The 21,591-nt window shown below is 29.3% G+C and overlaps 1 protein-coding gene across 1 annotated transcript in view; it reads right to left on the bottom strand.

Annotated features, from left to right (window-relative positions):
• Positions 1-20,158, bottom strand: part of LOC112685965 — a 157,684-nt gene extending 137,526 nt beyond the window's left edge. The window contains exon 1 of the mRNA XM_025558039.1: positions 19,896-20,158. The gene's annotated coding sequence lies outside the window, so the exon portion shown is untranslated. The remainder of the gene's footprint in view (positions 1-19,895) is intronic.
• Between the last annotated feature and the right edge of the window lie 1,433 nt (positions 20,159-21,591).

Below are 21,591 nucleotides of genomic sequence, written 5' to 3'. Positions count from 1 at the left end.
CCACGGATTATTATTTCCATAAGATTTTCGGTGTATTTTTACTGAAAAAGTGGGACAAGAACGAAATATGTATCTGAGGGTTATGAAATTGAACTAGTCCGAGAAGCTCAGGACAACATGTAGTTTCGTTTAAAATTTCGGCCGTAAAAATAATGTTATTACGTTTGCGTCCGGTATCTAAACATTCCAAGCGGAGAGTGTCTTGAATCGTTTTTCAGTGATGCAATCAAGGATTGAGTTATTTATGATTCGTTCGAAATTCCGTCCACGCGTAGGAATCGAAAATCATTTAGACACTCGAGAACTGTTATCGTTAACCTCACGCGCGGTAACATGTTCAGTGTGTTTCGGTGCGAAACGGGCGACTGTTGCGCGCGTAAAACAGCACTGTAAAACCGTTGGGGAAAAAAAGTCTGATGTTCTCGTTGGATGCTGTCAATACGTAGTCATTAGCGGTAACGGTGAAATTTCTCGGTACGTGTTACAGATCGATTGCAACCGAACGAGACACACAGTTGCAACTCTCAAGCTGTCGACAGAGCAATCCTTTGTTCCTCGTTTATTTTATCGATTACAGGAACACGCGTTCAGTGACATTAATCAGGGTGTGTTTATTTTGTTTCCGCCGTAGCTACATTTTTTCATTCAGTCAAATATTCGCTAATCCCCGGCATCCACCGCGTACGCATGCGCGTGCGTTGCACTAAATCTCATTAAACACACGGTCGAGACCGAAAACTTTTAATGTTCAACAATATAGCAGGCAGTCGCAATGAAAATTCTATAAAGTTATCATGTACACGAATAATAATGTAATTATCGGCTTACGTGTCCGTTCGTATTAATTTAGGTGGCAAATCTTGTTAATGAAACAATTTCTACCTTTATTATTTCATTAAATATATCATTGCTTTCGGTAATATAAATCTGCAGCGTACAGAGCGCCGGGCGATAGCGATGGGGTACGTTGATGATTAAAACCACAAATATTAAATATGTACCGGACATTGAAATAATCCAATGGGAATATTTTCGGGTGTACTTGTACCAACTGAACGCGACATATATGACCCGTAGCTCTTTGTAAATGTCCGGCGTTGAGGAATTACCGGCTTTTTACTATTAAAAAGTGTACGTCAATGGGGTTGGATTATAATCGTAACAAGGATACAAAACGCAGTGGGCGGAATTACGTAGCGGTCCGCGGTGACGGAAACTTTTCGAAAGCGGTCCATGCCTCGAGTTGAGTAGGGATCCGCTGTGCAAAGGTTTGACTTTTACACCGTGTTGACTTTAAAAAAAAAAAAAAAAAACACTATTTCAATATAACCCCGTTTAGAAGATCAAATGATTTCGTGCATTCACGGATAATTTATTTGGCGTCGTAAATATTTCAAATACATTCATCGCGTATTATAATCGATAGTCATAGAGAATCAAAACACAAGTTGTTTACGGACGTTTTTATAACTCGATTTCGCTTATATTGTTTCTATTTTTTCAACATTTTTGGCCGACACATTTTCCTCTCTACATTTTACGAACTGGGAACTGTCTGGATGGATGTATTGCTGATTTAAAAACAAATTTAGGTTAGCTTTAGTTAGGTTGAAATTATGTTTGTTTTTTAACTCATGTTGACATGCTTACTATTATGTGAAAAATAACGTGGATAAATGAATTTTTATTTATTTTTTTTTTTTTTATCATTTTTAATGCGTGAATATATATTAATATTAATAATATTCATGTATTTTTCAAGTAAAATGTAATACATTTTTTACAGAATCTAATTACTGTTTTCTTTTTTTTTACTTACATCGTATTATTAAATTAAGAGTTCGGGTTACAAGTACATGCTCACTTTTTAATATTATCCACTTATAGGTTAGGAAAACATTTTACCCTTCAAAACATGTTCTTCGTCACATAATGGATTTAAATTATCCTTGAACAACATAATTTATTCATCTTTAAGCTATCATGTGTTCATTCAGATTCTTTCGGCTGTAAGTTTGTTTTTATTGTGGTTGTCAACTGTTAAGTTAGCAGAGTTTTCTTCGTAAATCTTAAGAATTTTTGAAAATGTTCTATGGTAGGCATTTTATGTGACCATTGCTGTAATTTCGATTTTCGATATGCTGATCTACTGTTGTCATGACTTTGTATAACAGTATGTTCTATGGTATTAAGAGACATTTGTATTTAAGTGCATCTCATGTCCTTTCCGCTTGCAGGTTCAGACATGTAATTTGAAGATAATAAATTATTATTACCCGAGTATGTTGTTTCCTTAATTGCCTTGTCCATTTATTAGTTTCCTGGTACAATATGATGAATTAGTGTTAATATATAAAATATTTATACTAAAGTTATAATGACATAAAATTGTGGATTTTGGAGCAAAGCAAAGGTGCGATTGAATCATTTATTTTGTGTACACGTCTGTTGTGAAATGTTAGCATTTCGAATTTGAAAACTACGAAGCAAAACGATTGCCTAACATGGTTTCACGACCTGTGAACAGCGGTGTACACACATTGTCCACTTTTCGTGTATTTATCTTCACTTTTATACAGCGTACGTTGGAATTATTTCTGTTACCATGTTCATCATGAAAAATGAACAGTTTTTCTACAACCGTAGTAGTGTTTTTTTTTCGAATAAAACGGCAACGAGAAAATGAAATTAATACTGATTTAATAATGACGAATTTAAACAATAACAGTCAACAAATCTACAAACGAAAACCAAATAAAATATAATTTTCACTGTACGAAATACGTCATGAGTACCATGAAACACTTCTATTGTATCATCTACATGAGGTCGGCAATAAATCAATCATTCAAACTGATTATTTACGGGTCAAATGTTCACAAAATGCACACGTATAAATAAACAACGGTCACAAGGTAAAAGGTAATAAAATGCTTATAAAATGATTCCACAGGTAACCTATTGAACGTCTTTATCTAAAATGTATGACGAAGTTATGTCTAAATAGTTTAAGAACAAATAAATATCACCAATTAATTTAAAAACCATATTGTTTCCCACACATAGGGTTATTTTGTATAATGTAAATTTGTGTAAGATTATACAGTCAGATTATGTTACTGGAAATAATAAAGATAATTTTTCTTTTGTTAATCTGTGTTAATATACAAATCAACTTAAGGAACATTGTTTCTTTATTTTTGTATTTTTAGTGATGTATAGAATTTATTTTGGTTTTGCAGTCGTACGTTTTTACTTTATTTTTTAGATACAGTCGACTCTCGATAACTCAAACCATCGATAATTCGAAACTTTCGGTAATTCAAAGTAAATGCTTGGTCCCTTGAAAATTTCGCAGTAATTCGAATAAAAACAATGCATTTAAGTACACTCGTTTTTTCGAACTACTCAACAATTTGAACTCTCGGTAATTCGACATTTTTCAACAGTCCCGTTAACTTTGAATTATCGAGAGGACTGTACTAATGTAATATGGTATGTGACACCGTTTTAAAGTGTTTGGGATATTTTTGCAATCGATTTGAATTAATATCTAGTCAGTCAACATTAAGATTCATTGTACTATGTATCGTATTATTTCCAAAAGAGGTTTTTGAAATGGGAGAGTTATAACATAAAATAATTAGTTACGAAACACAATAATTGATTTTGGTTAATTTATTATAATTATAGGTGACTCGATTACTTAAAAACTTGTACAATCATAGCAAACAAGAATACAATTTAATTATTACTAGACTAGTAGATTTCACATGTAATAAAGCTTATCCAAATAAAATGTCATGTCTTTTCAGTATTGATTTCGTGGAGTTATTAAATAGAGTTTCAAATTCAAATTGAACAGTAGGTTAAATTACGATTATTGCTCAAAAATTAGATATTATACATATTTAAACTAAAATGTTTTAAATTAATAACAGTTATTTTTTATAAATTTATATTATTTAATATTAATTATTAATAACTATTGATGAACGCATACTATGTTTTTAATAAATATATATATATATTTTTTTCAATTATACCACCACCAAAAATTATGAAATGAAGTTCAACTTCGAATCTCGGCAACTACATGTATTATGGGTAAGTTAAGACGGTAATATTAAAAAATAAAAATAAATAAAATCAATGAACTCTTGATAAGAACCTTACTGCAGATGACATGAGATTTAAAAAAAATACCAGATTGTTAAGTAAAATCCTCGAGCAATATATATGTAGACAATATATATCGTTGACAGTGATCATATTACAAATATTCAATGGTAGGTATTATTAACACTTGTATTATTCATTTTCAGATTAAACAGTCAATTTAAAGTTCAACGAAACACATTTTCACAGTTTGTACTGCATTTTGAACACTTAAAAAATCCTGTAGCTTGTATATATTTTTACACACACGTTGTATAACGTTACACTAATGACAATACCCCGTATCTGACATTTTACATAAAATGAGTTTTTGGTATCAAAATATTTGTTATCTCCTTAGGCACAACATTTATTTTCTGTACAATAGCCTAAAATAAATTATTAAATTATTTCCCTTCCAAATTAGATATATTATTTAGTATAATCTATACTAAACAAGGCCGTAACTGGGGGGGTCCAAGGGTCCGGACCTCCCCCGAAATTTTCAAAGTAGAAACATTTTAGCGATGAATATAGTTTATTAACTATAAATTGTATTAAATAATAATTTTAAACCCCCCCGAAATTTTTTTCCAGTTACGGCCTTGATACTAAATTTGATAAAAATATGAGGTTAATATTTGTTAAAATTTATTCAGTTTTTTCATTCTCCTGAACAATTGGTAAAATTTAGATACGTGATATTGTCATTAGTGTAACGATAAGTGAGTATAGGAATCTACTTTGTGCATAATACCGAGTTTCGCTCAGAAAACATTTTCGAATCCGATGGTTTATAATATAAGCTTAATACTCGTTTTCAAGTTAAAAGTCACTCATCTCCTTCCAACACTTATTTCTTATCAAATACTTCTCAATAGTTTTTTTTTAAAAAAAGTACTGTATGATTTTTCAATATTTTAAATTACATAAAACTTCAAAACAATCCCACATTTAAACGAATTTAAGCAATCACTCTGAATAATATTATTTTCAATCGGTTCAATCAAAACTATTAAATATTATATAAACTTTTTTTTTTTTCATATAAATATTATAAGAAATATAATTCCAAAATACCCGTAGGTAGCAAAATTTTAAATTCTAAACTTCGTTCCATTAAAAAGTTTAAATATTTGTATAAATATGTTTTCAGTCATAATATCTTCGTTAAATGTGCATAAAATAAAATGTCATTTCAGTCAATGGTTTTCCATTACAATAACACAATAAATCGGGTACATATTACATAACGAAAATAATCAAGCTAAATTTTCGAGGGGAAAAAAAGGTTTAAAAATATTGTATAAATACGCGTTTCTATGGTAATAATTTAATCATACGAAGTGAGTTTCACGGTTAGGGAAAAGTTTTTCAACCATTTAATTTATCCACAGCTGTACCTAGACTGATAGTAATACTAAACAATTGCGTCCATTGTTTAGTAGGAAAATCATTACAAACAAAACATGAACCAAACCCTAAGAACCGAAAAGTGGATACTAACGTCCGTAATATTTTCCTTCGCTGTGCCAATTTATTTTTCGTCTTCTTTCCCGACGAAGCCCGTAAACAAGCTATTTTGTTCTAATCGGAAGCGGCATTATTTTTGTTTACTTGTCGAACGTATTTTTCGAACAGTAGAAAACAGTACAAAGCGATCGCAGCAGCCGTCGTATCTACGTCCCGTAATGCCGTGTCTTAGGTGAATCCAGCAAATGCGATAATCGTACGACGCGACCGATGCGATTCTTAAAATAAACAAACTAACCCAAACAAATGGAAGTGGCCTACGGGCCATAACCCATAAACAAAAAATATAACCCAAACGCAACCCAAAAGTGCAAAAAAAAATTACTTTTTTAACAACCCATAAATGCGAATCAATTTTACAAAAATGAAGTGTATTTTATTAAAATCATATAATTATTAAGCTTTTAGTGATTATAAAATTAATTAAAAATTTTCAAATTTAAATTATATATTAGTAGTAGGTATAATATTATAATGTGTACCTTGAATAAATATTAATATTAAATTTGAAATTTGAAGCCAACAGTTTTCAAATAGTCTAATCTGAAAATTTTTTTTCAGTATACATATTCCATGCATTTATATTGGAGTTGACTTTAGAGCTGTATTTTGTGGTTTTTCGTCCATTTGATTGCATTTTTAAGTAAACTTCGGCCTGATGTTGTTTAATCACTCGATAAAATTATAAATATATGGATTGGGTTGTATATGGATTATAAAATTGATCTTTCAAATGACGGTGACATGATTCTGGACAATTAGTAGTCCTTAGCTCGTTTGAAGGTAGCTCAGCCCAGAGGTGCGGTGGATGTCTGCTATCATTTTTGAAAAAATTACTAAAATATAATCAGAAAACGCTGATACCTTATCATTGTCAGGAGCAATAGAAAATAGTTCATAAAACGCATCAAATATTTCAGTGAAAAGTAAAAAAGCTAATCCAAAAAAATACTTTAACCGATTTTAAATTTCTGATTCATTTTTGTCATATTAAATTTTAAGTCCCTATTTTCTAATTTGTCAGTACCAAGCTTAGCCTAGGTGAAACCTTTAATTTTTGCATTTGGAAAAATACGCAAAACGCCATCATGAGCAGATAATTCAAAATCCATAAGTATATTTTGAGGTTTTAATTCGTTAGTGCATAATGTTTTTATTAAATGCCACATTTTAGCATAAATATCAGTTGTTTTGGATAGCAACAAACAATACACCACTTGAACGTACATTGATTTATGTACAACGTGAACTGTATAAAGTTGCTCAAAATGAACATGACATACATAAAATGTACCATCGCCTAAAATAGTATAACTGTTATTGATTAAATATTCTGAATTACTTTTAGTTGTGAAAATTACAATTTTTGATTCTTCATCTACATGACAAAATATTTCATTACGATGTGTAGTAAAACTATTGATTTTTAATGGTTGGATAAGTTCGTTTATTGAAGTAGGTACTGCAGGAATTATTTTCCGACGTTCTCTGTACATGGACTTTCTTCTACTAGATACCTACATACAATTTTAAATCGTTGATTTGGAAGTAAGCTAGTCATCACTTAGGTGTACTAAATACAAATAATAAAATATAATAAATACAACTTAAAACCACTGATTTGCAAATTTGAAGTTAACTCTCTTTAATTATTCAAATCTCGTAATCTTCTCATTAATGTACTCAGTCATACAATTTTCCAATTATTTGTTATTTCTTTCCTGTTTGTTAGTAATTTGCTAATCTCTAGTAATCTATAGTCTATTATATTTCAATACTCTATCTTATCTATATAATAATTGTGTCTATATTTCATACATATTGCTTTTAAAATGTTATTTTTTGTTCTCTATGCACTGGCCCTCTAAATTTTAGTTGTTAATAGTGTAGGTAAATCGTGTTAAAAATTACAATTATCACTATTTTACCTGTACACAAACGGGAACCAATTCGGTTACTCCCCGTTCGACTACTGTCCGCTAGGGCGTACACCGTTTGGGCGAGGATTATTTAACTATAAATACCATTTGGATGTTATAAAAATACTTATAATATACACTCAACGATTAATTAAACAAAATTATATAAAATATAAATAATTAACAATAAGTTATATTTAAAAAAAAATATTGATATGAATATTGATAATATTACTATATATATTATATAACTATATAAGTAGTTAGTAATCTACAGTCAAAAAATTATAAATACAATTACATATAATATAATTAGTATATTTTAAAATAATCTATTGGCTTTGTATGAAAATGCTCTCATAATATACATTCAACAGTTAATTGAAAGAAATCGTATAAAATATAAATAATTAATAATAAGTTCGGTTTAAAAAATAATATTGATATGGATATTAATAATATTATTATATATAAGTAGGAAATAATCTACAGTCAAAAAATTAAAATAATAAAATAAAATTACAGATAATATAATTATTAAGTAGTTTTCAAAGCAATCTATTGGCCTGATATTTTAAACCTAAACATTTTATGTATTCTAATTGGTTAATGTCCTCTCTTTTATATTTATTCCATGTTTCTTGTATAAACCCTTTATTTTTTTTTTTTTTTTATTAGCAATAATTACATCCGTATCTGTTATCAGATTTTTACCTCGTAAAAATAATTTGACCCTTCCAAATTTTTTTTGGTCAAAATGATTACCTTCGACCAAAAGACCACCGCCCGTCCGCTGAGCACCGCGATGGACGGGGCACCCGCGTGCACGGCCGCGGGTGAGAACCGCGCGAAGAGCACTCGCACCGCTGGACCCGACCGAAAACGCCAACGCCGCGGATCGAAAATCGTCTTAAATCACAGCTGCCGACCGCGCACGCACGTCTGCCGTCCGTTACGCTTCCGCGTGTTAATCGATTTCGGAAAATGATGATGATGACTATGCGACGATAATCGAATAACGTATCGTGTAGGGAGGGTATGCCCACGTTCGGAAACGTTTGACGACATCAACACCCGTGCGCGCGACCTCGCGCCGTAATTTATGCGCGATCCCCGCACTCGTCTAATTATCATGATCTATTTATTACCGTTCTCGTACAGCGTTGCCGGTACGTCGTTTATCTATCCTTTGGTTAAAAAAAAAAAAAAAAATATATGTTCAACAGACTTTTGCCAACGGTTCCGATCTCGAAATCTAATCGTTACCGGTATTCAAACGTAATTGGAGATGAACAATGCGTTAGCAAAATGTTGAAACACGAAATTTTGGGTATCCGAACGGATTTTAACGATAATCGAATTATCGCGCGAACCCTATGACGCACGTAGAGCTGAAATTGAATATTAAATTTCGTAACAATGTTCCGTGTACGGTTTTCTAAACACTTTTTAGCGTATCACATGGTCCCATCCACCTCGTATCTTTAGTTATTTTTTCTCGTACCAGACTGGAGTGCAGCTGTTCATAATTATGTTTGAGGTGGGCAAATGAAAGTTACCAGGAAGCCAATTTACAGAACTTGCGAAACTTTGCGAACCAGAACATTCGATAAAATGATTAATAATTTCTTATTCAATTCTAATTCATCATTTTTTTCTTGAATTTAAAAAAAATGTATGATATATGCTGAACGGAACCAAAAGTTATTGATCTTTATGTTACACGACACAATACCCAAGTCCATTCTACACTCTGGATCATTTTTTTCTTTGACATTTTATCACATATTTTTTACTAAATATATATTATGATACAGAGATATTGTTAAATTGCAATAAGTGACACGGATTGGATAACAATTTTACGTGGTTCTTCGATAACTTATTGTTAATATTTACCTTTCATACCATACCTATTCATACATGATATAGATTATAAGAATACGAGATAGATTATGACTACTTTTGACGATTTGTGTCCAGACGAAAATTTATAATTGATAAATGTATAAACAACTATCAACTATGAAGCATCTCACTCCGAATTGAATTTAGTTTTCTATTCAAACCATTCCAATATTTTTAAATTTATTGAAGCCCTAAACATTTTTAATGTAATATTTATGTTAAAATAAAAAGTATTGGAACATTATCAAAGTTTATATTATCAAAGCACGAAATAAAATTATTTATTAATCAAAAATTAAATGCATATAAAAATAGAAAAATTTCTAGATTTTAATTTATAAAAATAGTATCATTTATATTTTTGCCGAATACATAATTATTTTTTACAATTTTATTCACATAAATTTTAAATATGACAATATGATGTATTATTTAAAAATGTATCTAGTGTTAAGTGTTTGTATATATATATCTAAATAATAGTGTAATGAACAAATGTTTTAATTTAAATTCTTTAATAGTTTTATTTCAATTTTTCCTCAATATGTATTATTTTATAAACTTAACTATTAAATTTTAAATTAATTATATTTTATAATGTACAATGTATATTTGTAATAATATTACAAATTATAATATTTACGAATTCATACTTTTTTATATATTATTATTTTTGCAAATACTTACAATTATTATTAATACTATTACACGCTGATACTATAATTATTATTATAAATTAATACAATGAAACAACTTTTATTCGTGTGTAAAATTTTTATACATAATATATGTGTAATAGTGTAATTGAAAAAATGTATCAATTTGTGTGTATAAATTATGTAGGTTAGCCCAAAACTAACCCAAAAATATCCACTGGACATAATCCTCGTATAACCCGAAAAAATACATCGGACACAATTCCGTAATTGGAACACAACTCGTTTGCTACGGTTTATTTTGTATATTATCACTTTTTCAAATAGAGAAAGTATTCCCAAAGTGTCATTATACACCCATTATATAGATAGAAATTGAACGCAGATGGTCGTCTTTGAAATCTCTCGGTAATTATCGTCAAGATTATGAAGGAAAGAAAGATATTTACGATACAAAACATCGGTTTCGAACAAAATCGATTTGATTATTTTGTTTCATTCCGTAAAATGATCTAATGATCTCCGTGTTATACAATATAATTCATTTGAGTACACTCAATTATCCACGTACCACGTGTTGTGTGATGAAATATTCATATTTCTTCCGATTCCATTGTTTGTATAATATACACGTAGTATATTGAAAATAAAAAAATAATAAAATTACTAAAACCAATGCAAATACTACATTGAAAATTATAATTATTGAATATTTGATATTTCTATGAAAATAAAAACCCGCGCTAAACTACATTGAGTTTATTAATGACCAGTAGCGTGGTGATAAAATCTCAGGCCAAGGTGTAATTTCATAAAACCACCCCATCCACCCTTACACGAATAGCTTTCTTTAATCTGTGTTTCTGTGCACTATAGATAATATTGACCGACAGTTTGTCATCTAAGTAGATACCATTCGGTGATTGTTACTTGAAGATGATAGAATAATTATTTCGGCTGCGTCAATATACTGATGAACTTCATTCATATTAGTAGGATTAGAGAATAAGACATTTGTACGTGATTTATGCATATTGTTCCTTAACCGCTTTACATCAATTATGTTTAAATATGATGATCCGATAAATCCGATGATCCATAAATATGATGAGCAATTACTTTTAATATAATTATTTTGGTCTTTTATGAAGATCCTAATATTTTTGTTTACCTACTGTTTGACAATTTATATTCGATTTACCATATTCGCTATGGTTATGTTCTCCAAATGCTGAATTAAAAGCATTATTTTTGTCTGTATATAATTTTCCATTACACGTTCTTGTTACACATATCCAATTGGTGAAGTTATCTTTTTTATTAATACAATTAATTTATTCATCGATCCTAAATTATACTTAAAATTGTCCTACTTATTTACTTTCTAAAAATTTTATTTTTTTTTAAATGTAGTCACTTGCAGGCGTATAAAAAAAACCTAATCTTTTATCGAACGGGAAGTTCTGTGTTTTACATCAATCAACGAAATATCTAGCTCTATTAACATCAACTTGTAATCGGATTGACCTTTGGGATAATACTCCTTCGAATAGAGTAATATATTCTATTTTATCTTATTCTATACATCTTACTATATTATTATTAGTTTGTATAATTTCCATTCTGCTATTGCTATTATAATACTATAACATCAAGCAGCACCATGCGTGGCGACACAGATAATACTGGTGGCACGGCCCCCTGGGACTGAGAATGGACTGAATATTGTCTGTTTGATAGAAAGGAATTTATAATATTAAATGAGTGTTTAGATGTATTGATAAATTTTAATATGTAAAAAGACTTTCTTGCCATACTTCGTCAAAAGAAACGTCGATAAATACAGCATCGGAATGGCAGTGATTTTAAAATCAAGTACTGATATGCTCCATAATAGGAAAAAGCTGTTACATTTTAGAATCGTTAGATCTAAATCCAAATTGTAATTTTGGGATTAGATCTGCGCTATTTAAATACATTGGATTCCACTTGATGTGGCCTTATAAACCGAACTTAGTTCAAAAACATCAACTTTTTAATATTGAAAAGTTTTTATTTTGCACACGTAGGCCATCAAATTAGAGAAAAAAATGTTGAATCAAATTAATAAATAAATAAATATACAAAATAATATTGAATACTTTAATCTCAGGATGCATAATTGTTCAGTGGTTTTACGTTGTTAAGTGCCTGGAGAAAAATACTTTACTTTGGCCAAAATCGCGATTTTTTCCTAGAATAAAAAATCTTTGTGAGAAATAGTGGAATATATTCACGATAGTGTTGAAAATCACGGTAAAACTGAAATGATTGTTGCCGAGTTAGGAAAAGAAAGCATAAGTTTACTATTTTAGTTTAATACATTTATTTTTTTTATTGCTCTCAATGACACTCATATACATGTACATTTGATTAAACTCACAACAAAATCTATTTATCAAAAAAGTATTAATTTTGATATACACAATTTCATAAATACTGCAAAACCCAATTGTATTAGTTTTTAATACATATTTTAACGCTATGATAAAATAAAAATTATCCACATAAACCGAACCGAGTGCTTATACTTCCTTTTTTTTTTTTAATCTCGTTAGAAAACATTTGATTTAGGATTAGACCATTTTGCACATATAACACGGATGCCTATACTAACCGGTGTCCATATTATGCGAAATTCACATTAATTATGTAGTTTTGTGTGTATAACTTTATCGAATATTTTTCACAAGGCCTGATTTAGGCATTTTGAGACCTTTAAGCAAATTAAAAAATGTGGCATTTAGCGCATATTTTTTTTATAAATATCATATTCTCCTTATATTCATTTTATACGATGAGAGCAACTAGGATCCTAGGTATAGTTTTTGGTAATATTCAATTTGCATTTGCACAATTAGAGAACATATCCCAGTTTGGTTTACCATTAATTATTGAATCGTCGGCCTGATAAGATTGTGAAGACAAATTAATTGTGATTTTTACAGGTATGTGGTCTGAGCCGAGCTCGGCGAGAGTTCCTTGTATGCATACAAACAGAATCGATTTTATTAATAAAATATACAGAATGTGTGGTAGTCTGTTGACGTCCGTAAGGAAGTGGGTGGAATCGTTTTGGTGCAGATATTGTGTACGGAGTGTTAACGATAAACTTTTGAAGTTTGACGTCGTCCGGATCACTGACATGACACACACAATTAGTGTGTTAAGGGTTAACGTATTCGGCAATTATAATTGAATTACGTACACTCATTATTTTATCGTAGACAGCGATATGCATTCTATGACTGGGCGGTTGATAAGTACTTAAGAACGTCATCGACCTATTATTATTGATGTTTAACAAAACTGTTAGGGCTTCCAGAATCTCCAGACAGTGGCGCATCTAATAGGTAAATTGGCAAAATGAACATTTATCGGGTGTAATTGAATGGTCATAATTTTGTCTTTGATTTACATGCAGTTAAACAAAATGCATTCAAAAACGTTAAAGCATATAATATATAGCCGTGGTCGCTAGAAGTCAGTGATTGATTTTATTATTATTTATTAGTTTGTTCATTATCTCAGCTTATACATAATTATTTATAGATCCTTCCAGCTAGAAATTGACGTTTTATGATTGTATGTGTTTAATGTTGTCTATGTTGTTATATTGGTCTATAATATTAGGTATATTATTATATTCCGGGCGTAAGCACAGAGGCGTAGCAAGGATTTTTTTTCGGTTAGGCCCACTATAAACCTTCTAATCACTGACGGAAATAGGGATTTTTCCGAAATTTTTATCAGCTTACAAAAACATGAAAGTTTTCAATGATTATTCTCATCGATAATTGAATAATTAATAACTTAAAACAAATTGAACGAAAAAATATGTTGATAGGTTTAAAAGATGCAGTTTTTATTTAAGTATCTAAATACGAGAATTTTACAAAATACAATTATAAATATTAATTAATTTACTAGTAATATACGTATTGTCAATTTATAATACATTTTCCTAGTAAAAATTCTAATTTTCTTATTATAACATAGTCTTTATTAAATATGTAAAAAATTCTTAAAAATAATACTTATAGGCACAATTTAAATAATATAATTAAGCATACATTGCAGTAATACAACTTTTAAAATAATAGTAATTAATTATAAAGTTAATAAATTAATAATATTAATAAAGTTTTAATTAATTTTAAATTTTTATTAGTTTTTAACTTTCAAGTTCAATTTTTCGAATTTATTGAGTAAATATACTCATATTTATTTAACTAGATGAACTACGATAGATAACTCAAGAATTTATCTAAGATAACTAATCAGATAACTAATTTTATTTATTATCTACATAAGGTTAAAGATAGTTAATTATTTATCTAAATAATTTATTTAGATAATTTATCTAGATAATGCTCAATACTATTGATAAATGTTAATAATCCTTTTGATTATCCTGATCAGTAGCATGGTGAAAGGATTTTTATGGTGAACATTTTATGTGTGGATGGGGTTGTGTGGTTAAATTTATATTTGTTAAGTTATTGGACAAATACACATTTAGCGAATTTCCAAGTTTAAACTCATTACCAGCATGAAAAACGAATGCAACGGAATACACAGTCGATAAAAATATAACGCGTGACAATAAGATCAAAAATTCTGTATTGTTTAAATCGATTTTAGTTGATTTCAATATAAAAGAGGGAAAAGTCTATTAGAATTTATATAGGCAATATATAAATATAAATATGTAGATAGGTAATTCAATCGTTTATAATTTTTAGTCTTTTTTCAATTTATATTTTAAAAAAATATCGAGGATGGTGTTCTAGGGAAAGAAGTGAGGGGGTAGGTATTAGTGACATATATAGAAAATATTTTCGGGAGGGGCTACTATGGACAGAGTTAAATTACCACTGCTATCTAAGAATTACCAACAAGACACAGTAGGTACTTATCTACATTTCATTTACAGAATGTCCCAAAACGATTTGACGTTGGACACAAATTCTAAATAAGCATACAGCACCATTAAAATATATAACATACGTTTAAAATAATTTTTAAGTTTTTAAAACATTTCAGGGGAGAGGGGGAACTGTAGCCCACTAGCCCCATCCTATATACGTCACTGGTAGGTATTGAAATATATGTTGTACATCATGTTTTATAAATGTTCACCACGCCAATCTGATACTGGTATCGTTGTTATCAATCGTAGAACTGTAATGTTTTATCAAATTGATACAATACAAAAATTTAACACTTTTGTAACACTTATCGAACTATATTCGGAATGTCCGTGTCAAAAATCTTTGACTTAACTTGTACGGAATTTCTTAAAAATAATTAAGACTTCCGAGGTCACACCATAATATAAGCATATGGGGTACCGATCATAGTTTAAATTACTCTCACGCATCTTATTTCGCATTATCATTCATTTTCTCCACACATTATTTTTGACGTTTATATTATTCACGATTTAAATGAAGCGAAAAAATGTATCGATTTCACAATACTATGGATTTTATCATCATTATCCATTATACTATGGGATAATTATAATGTGTTATAAGGTGTAAAATTTCTCTAAAAGTTTCATGTAGATCGTATAAATCATTAAAACATGTATCTACAAATTCAATACTTTAAAAAAACAATGTTTTAAATTTCACCTTAGCACCTAAAATTATTAGAAGATGGTTAAAAATTTCGGCACACCGGTTTTTATCAAAATTATTTTTGGTTATTTTATTCTAATCCAAAAAATAATAATGCAAGAAACTTTCAACCCACAACATGTGCTAATTTTAGTGTTATAGAAAAGTGGTAATATTTTCAAATCAAATTTTATTTTTTAGATACATTACATTTATAAATTTTTATTTTTTAAAATTTGCAACATTTAAGTCTTAAAATTGATTCTCAGATGACTTACGGAACTTCTGTAGCTTAGTTTTTTCCCTAAAGCCTACATCCCTCGACTTAAATTTTTCCTAATTTTCTTTACTCATAATTTACTATTTTAAAATGTGTCCGATATCAGTATTATTGTTATAACTATTTTTATTATATTTCTGTATAAGAAGAAGATATTTTAAACTTTGAACGGTAACTAGGAAAGTTTTTACTTTTATTTCAAATTCCACAACTGAATATACTTGGCATTAGTCCAATATAAGTCCTACTAAATTACATGAACCATCCTTTTTTTTTTTTATTACGCGGCCTCTTCATATTTTTATAAATAATAAAATAAATATTTTATTAAAAAAATTATAATTATAATTTACTGATGAAAAAAGTAAAAATAAAATATAAGATTAACTGTCATGGTGTCGCGTAAATTAAACTTTGTGCGATATAATACAATAGTATACAAGTTAAAATAAAGCTATAGCTTTATTTTAACTTGTATATGATACGATAAAGTTCGGAAACAATACACATAACTAAGGTTTACTCATTGTAATACATTAATGGGTCGATGAAATTTCGGAAAGGCATAAAAGGTTAAGGAGATAAATATATCTTCATATCTACCTCCAAGTATTTTTTGAACGAGTGTTAAAATTCGTCATACGAGTTAATATAAAATGGTTATAAATATAAAATATATTTTTCAAAAACGTCTACACCGAAACATTATTCATAATTTTATTATTTTTTAATTATCTATTACTTTGATGCAGTCATTTGTGTTTTTATGTGCACATTATGAAAGACATACTTACATGGGGAAAACGAACATGGTAAATTTACTCGAAAACAAACGTTGGTTCTTCTAGAATGAACACAAGGTACGTTGGAATTTTCGTATGCACTTATTTTTTCCTTCTGTACTGATTTGAAAAATACACAAGTAGTTGACGTCATTTTGAACCTCACAAAAGCAAAAATATTAAAATGACCGTCCAACCATCATCTATATTCCAAAAGCACCACACGGTTTTGAATATTTGTAATTTTAGAAAATTGAATCTATGGTAATCACCCTCACCGGTTACTCTACCCGTTCGCCACGCCACTGATTGAAATACTCGATGTTATAACTATTGTACACGTTAATGTATAACAATCACGAATAAGCAGAATGCGTGAAGTAAAGTAAACTGTTGAACGTTTAGGAAACGAAACGATTAAAATTATTACAGAAGTTTACGAGAAAACTTTTTGTGAAAAGTTTCACCTTTTTGTTTTTTACATTTCAAACGTGTATACTCGGTTAATTAACAATACCCGCTGAATAGTTCATTAAAATACAATCTCAAACAATAATTATAAAAATAATAGCGGATTTTTATTTTGTTGCGACAGATGATTACTGAGAGTAAAAATATTACGTCACTTTCAAAAGTTTAAATTTCCAAAATCGAATCGTTACTCATACTCCGTTGTCCGCGTAAAGAGTACATTTATATAATATAAGTGTAACGCGTCCTTTTGACAAACCTTTTACACGTAGTAAGTAACAAGTAAGCCCATCCGATTTTCTTTTAGTGCGTAATATTAAATTCAAAACCATAATAATTTTTGTTCCCACGAGAACTTTTATACTGAGAAAACCGTCCTACTGCGATGAACACGATTAGTTTGTACTACACGTGTACAGTCCAATCCTTTTCATTTGATGTACGATATGTCGGACTACAACTCCGCCTTTGGTACAATTAAAACCCGTAAACAATATTTGGGCGAACACGATAGAATATAAACCAACTACAGTTATGAAATCAGTCGCATTAATTAATATTCGGATTATAACATTCATTTATTTGTATGCATGACCTTCTCGTACGTATTAATTAAGAGTTACTACAGGTTATTTTTTTCGAACGTCCAAAGTTGACGCGTATACATTTATTAATTATTTCACTTGTTAAAATTTCTTCCATCTTATAAAATGTATTATTGTTTTTTCGTTTTATTTGGTTTTACAGTTTTTTTTCCATTTCCATCATTAAAAACTTGAAAAAAAACAAAAAAAAAACATCATTTTCACAATATTAAAAAATATTTAAAATTGTTCATTCAGAAATATCGGAAACCGACTCACGACTGGTACAGAAACCGCTGGTATTTTGATACTGAATGGGTTGATTTGCATACAAAGTAACCCCTGGGAAAAGTTTTCGAAAGTTTACAGTTAGCGGTTAGATTCAGCGATATAAAACAACCGAAAATTGACCAATTGACCGCTTAATTATACGCCTGCGGATTTAACTCGACGTATAGTAGGAGATTTTAAGATCTACGGTCTTAACAGTTTAAAAGATCTGCAAATAAAGACCTTAAATCTATTCCCAAGTATATATACCTATACAATCAGACCCAGTTCGAGGGGTAGGCTATGTCGCCTAGGGTGGAATTTAGCATTTTTAAACCATGGATAATTTAAAAAAATATATATTACATTTCCTAGTACTTACTCATTTCAAATTATGTGTAGTAAAAATTAAGACTCAAAAAACGGTTTTGTTTTATTTAAACTAGTAGTGGTTTACTTGTCTACAAATGTATTAATCTAATAAATTGTTAACTTAACATAAATAAATATAATGAACTCAGAATTAAGTCTATTTTAGTATTGTTTATGTAAAAATATTATTTGATGTAGTATTTATATGTTAGGGGTGGCAAAACTTGAGTTTTCCTAAGTATAAATAAGCGTTTGAGCTGAATCTGTACACAACTATGATAAACGTGAAAAAAATATCCAGAAGTGTTCAGCAAATCAATCAATTATGATCAAAAATGTTGATAACAAAACAGACAGTGCCGAATGTGACAACAATTACAAGAATTAGTTGCTGCACCGTGCATAAAACATTGATGTGATTGCTAATATTTAAACAATAACCGTCTGCTACATGTACAGTATTATTTACACTCGTTGTCTGATCGGTTCGAGCAAAACTTTCAAATTTTTCAACTTTCAATATTTTGCCGAAAACGTAATTGTGAGGCAACAATTAGCGTTCCGTCAGTTTCCATAATTGTTTTGGATATTGCGCACAGCAGAGACTGGGAGCGAACCGAAAAGAACCGGAACCCTTTGAGTATTGGAAACCGAAACCTTATGGAAACCCTAATTTAAATTAATTTTTTAAACCAGAACCTCGCTGGAGTTCTAATTATAATTTGCTCAAAAACTGTATACTTTTTCGTAAAGGTTTTTTAATAATTTAATTATATTTATTTATAGCTTATTATTAAGAACCTAAAAATAAATACGTAAATCTATTATTATTATTATTATTATTATTATTATAATTTATAACATTCAAAAGTAATCATTCAAGTATCTACTTACAGAATTCAGCCTCCTGAGTAGAAAATGTTTCTGCATAACAACTAATAATAATTTAATAGGATATGCAAAAACAATTAAAATACATTCATATTATACATAATTTTAAAAATATTATAAAAACTATTATTTATTTATTATTGTAAGTTATAAGAATTTATTTTATTGATTTTATGAATAAATCGTTAATAAATATTAAAAAATTTATAACTGCACAACATTTTCAAATAATTGTCGGAGAAAAAATTTCTCAAATTATCACCAAAAAACATTTAAAAACAGGCGCGTCCACGCTAAAGTGTAGTGATTTAAAAATTAAAGCATATATAATATGTTAATATATGAGTGAAAGATTTATTTGTTTTTCTTTAAATCATTACTTATTATATTATAAATTTTTAATATTACCTCTCCGATGATTGTGTTGGTCTGCCTCTTGACAACCGTAGTTGACTCTTCAGGTATGGAATAAGGCGACCAATTTATATTTTAAAATGACAATAACTTTCTTTTTTAACTCATTTATATTAATTTTATTTAAATTACTTATACACACATTAATACACTTATTTTAAACTTTTACAAAACGTTTTACAATTACTTATATCCTTCTGCATAGACGATCTGCGTAGTCTTTTACACTCGCCTTTGACCGTCTATACCAAAGGATAACAAGAACGCGTCTGTGTGGTATTTGAAAATGTTGCTCCTTATGTTTAATGTCAACTGTGTGTGTGTGCGCGTGTATGTGTGTACGTGTGTGTGTCATATTTTATCTTTAGTACATATGACCTATTCTTATATTTAATGTGTACTGATTATTATAGTTATTTAATTGTACATTCATTTTTTTAAAAAATATTTGAATGCTTAGGTGCATATCATTACAAAAGCAACATATTTGATTAACATATTAGTTTGTGAATTAGACTTGGACTAAATGTGGAATGAGAATGACGTTGTAATTGCTGCATCTGCTTATCATTTTTTTTTAGTTTTTTAAAAGAATCATGGATTAGGTGAACCATTTTAAGTTGATTAGCCTCATCATTAAACTTACCTAATTTTTTTACGCTCCCAATAAAATCGATTAATCAAGTTTTTCGTGTACTTTTCGATTTCTAATTTCTTAATATTAAATATTTTTAAGATTTCATGTTGTACCACGCATCTTTGTTTTTTTTAAACTTATTTTCGTATTTTAAAGTCGCTATTTTATCAACTTTGTATATACCTGACCAAAAATTTTTAATTCTTAACCGGTTGTACTTTACAAATATAAAATAATACTTCAAGCTAAGCTTTTATTATTTATTTATTTCTATCTATAAACTATTTGTTTATTTATGTGTATATATATATATATATTCATTTTTATATTCGAGTTGAATTTGGGCCCATAGTATTTGTTTTTCATGGCATAAATCAATGAGGTGACAAACACTTTCTTCCGACCACTCCATTATTTGATGGAAAAAATCTTAAAAATCCGTTAAAAAAAAATTTACGGATAAAAATATATGCATTACGTATAGACGAACAAGGATGAATCGAAAAAATAACCAAATATGACGTGTTTATTAAATGTTTATTGACAAAATTCGACCGGTCTGAATGTGGCAATACACTGCCAGCAACCGTGTTTGCAAACATTGTTGAATTTTTCCGCGTCAAATGGAAAAACAAAAATTTGTCGGTGACAACGGCACAGTTGTTGGTGGCAGATATCAGAAACACATTTCTGATTTCCGTCATCGGCAACACGTGTTTGCGACAAATGTTTCTTGGTCTGGACGTGACTTCAGACGTACGAGCGACGGCGGCGGTGGCACTGCGACACTCCCATCAGTCGTGGGCCACGCCCAAGGCCGTATCTAAGATCAGGGGTTCAGGGTGTCTGGACCGCTCCCCCCTCCGAAATTTCTTCAATATTTTACAAATGTTTGAAATAATTATTTATTTTAATACCATCATAAATATTTTCAGTCAAAAATGACTTAAGCTCCTATTAATCATTGAATGTTTTTAGTTTTGAATTATAATATCATATGAAAGTATGATATTCATTTTAATAAAAAAAGCTTAAATCATTTTCTGTCTTATT

This window comes from Sipha flava, unplaced genomic scaffold, assembly GCF_003268045.1.
Source record: "Sipha flava isolate LNK unplaced genomic scaffold, YSA_version1 299_pilon_pilon, whole genome shotgun sequence".
In the NCBI taxonomy this organism is placed as follows: Eukaryota; Metazoa; Arthropoda; class Insecta; order Hemiptera; family Aphididae; genus Sipha; species Sipha flava.
This window is presented reverse-complemented; position numbering and strand designations above follow the sequence as displayed.